Source organism: Paramormyrops kingsleyae, unplaced genomic scaffold (assembly GCF_048594095.1).
Source record: "Paramormyrops kingsleyae isolate MSU_618 unplaced genomic scaffold, PKINGS_0.4 ups32, whole genome shotgun sequence".
Classification (NCBI taxonomy): domain Eukaryota; kingdom Metazoa; phylum Chordata; class Actinopteri; order Osteoglossiformes; family Mormyridae; genus Paramormyrops; species Paramormyrops kingsleyae.
In genome coordinates, this window is record NW_027325970.1 from 518,755 (window position 1) to 521,254 (window position 2,500).

The window sequence follows — 2,500 nt, forward strand, 5'->3', positions numbered from 1 at the left end:
TATTTACTTACTTTTTATTTTGCATGTTCTGAAATATAGCTTATGTTTTCGTTGCCCTAGGGCAACGTTCTGCGATAAGGGTAGATTTTAAGAGGCTTTCTTGACAGTGTGTTAGTATATTATTGCATGTACTTTTGCACATTGTAAGCACAATGTTTTTTAAATTATTTTCTAATTTAATTAACGCATTTTGGCAGAAAATGGACACAAGATTTCCTATGGGAGTAAAACTCAGGATCAGCATGTTAGGGATATCCCATCAGACAGTGAGATAGACTGCAGTGACAGTGAGGAGAAGTGAATGCAGAGAAAGGTTTGAGCAGAAGTGAAAGTAGGTTTTAAAATAATTGCTTCTCTGGTTGTCATTGAACTCATTTGCATAAACAAATCAAATGTGTTGATAAATTTTTAGATGTCATTCAAATGAATAAAGGTGTGTGCAGCAGACAGGGTATCCAATACAGTCATGTAAGCTTTAGTTGTGATTGATGTATTTTGTTGACGTATATGTATATATATTTTATAGACGATCAATACACCAGTGATGAAGAGGAACATGACGATGACAGTCTGCCTGAAGATGACAGTAGTTCTTCCAAGACCCCTCGATGGAAAACATGTCACACCATTACCTCTCCTGTGCAAGCCACTTAACCTTACTGTTCAAGAACTTGAACAGTTCTTTGCCACTGTGCTCCATATGTCAATATTTGGTCTTCCAGCTACTCGCATGTTCTGGAGCCATAGTAGCCACAATTGCACATGTTGCTGATGTTATGCCTCTTGCACGATGGGAAGCCATCAAAATTTTGTTACTTTGCATTGCTCTCTGAGCATTGTATTATGATCTATGAAGACATAATTTTCTCTGTGGTTTTGTATCAGTGTTGCACAACTTTGCCCTTAGGCAACAAAAGATCATTTGGAGAGGGGGGCGGTGAAATAAATATGTACATACATAATCAATAAAATGTCCCAAAATTAACCAATAAGTGATGTGGAATAATTTCTTATCATGTACCATCAAATTGTGTGCGGTAGAGGGTTAATGTAAATGCGGCCGCCCGCTGCGCTACATGTAAATGCGGCCGCCCCCAGGTCAACTAGGTCCGAACGGGCCCGCCTGATCAACTAGACGTCAATCGGGCCGGCAGGTCCCCTGAATGTAAACGAGGCCGCCCACTGCGGTACTTGTGAATGCGGCCGCCCGGTCAACTAGGTGCGAACGGGCCCGCCCGATCAACCAGGTGCGAATGCCCCGCCCGATCAACTAGGTGTGAACGGGCCCGCCTGATCAACTAGGTGTGAATGGGGCCGCCGGGTCCACTTAATGTAAATGAGGCCGCCAGCTCAACTAAGTGTAGACGGGGCCGCCTGGCCAATTAGGCGTTAATGGGGCTGCCGGGGAGGCTTCCCCTCTGCCCGGGCTGGAGGCCCCGCAGTGGCCATTCGCCTCTGGGACATATTGGCAGAGTCCGCGGCCTATGCGTAGGCCCCGGGCGGAGGCTGACCCTTGTCGCCCTTGTCCTAGGCTCGGAGCTATGGTCGCCCCGTCTGGCCTTCGCTTATGGTTCGGAGCTATGGTCGCCCCGTCTGGCCTATGCTTAGGGTTTGGAGCTAGGGTCGTGTTGGAAACGTTTTCCTCTGTCGAAGCAGAGACCGGGAGACGTTGGCATATCTCCCGGCCGAAGTTCCTCTTTACTGAGAACTCGCCAATGCGCCGCTGTAGTCATCCAAGTCTGACTAAGACTCAGCTCGGCGCAGCTTATACGTTTCAAGGGGGGAGGGATACACAGAGGTGGAGACAAACTAAACAAAGCACAGCATGTTCCAGGAATCAGCCTGGAAGTTCCCCAGCCTGATTTCATCAGCATAACACTGCCTTTCAAATGCCTCTCCAGGTGCTAACCCTAATTAGCATGATAGTATCACCCAGACCTTCACATTACCATAGCGACAAAGGCACGGCCTGGCCTTGAGATTAGCATTCACCTTTACTTGGGCCCCCACCCGGTGATCAGGAAGCTCACAGAGATGAAATGTCAATGTCTCAGACTCCTGGGCCCCCAGACTTGATCTTATTACAAATGTCCCCATCTTTACCCCCAACTGCAAATCCAATCTGCCTATCTCTCTCAGTTCATATACTGTCATGTTGGAAGCTAGACTGAACAATTTATAAATTTCGTCACTGGCGCCTATGCGTAGGCCCCGGGCGGAGGCTGACCCTTGTCGCCCTTGTCCTAGGCTCGGAGCTATGGTCGCCCCGTCTGGCCTACGCTAATGGTTCGGAGCTATGGTCGCCCCGTCTGGCCTATGCTTAGGGTTTGGAGCTAGGGTCGTGTTGGAAACGTTTTCCTCTGTCGAAGCAGAGACCGGGAGACGTTGGCATATCTCTCCGGCCGAAGTTCCTCTTTACTGAGAACTCGCCAATGCGCCGCTGTAGTCATCCAAGTCTGACTAAGACTCAGCTCGGCGCAGCTTATACGTTTCAAGGGGG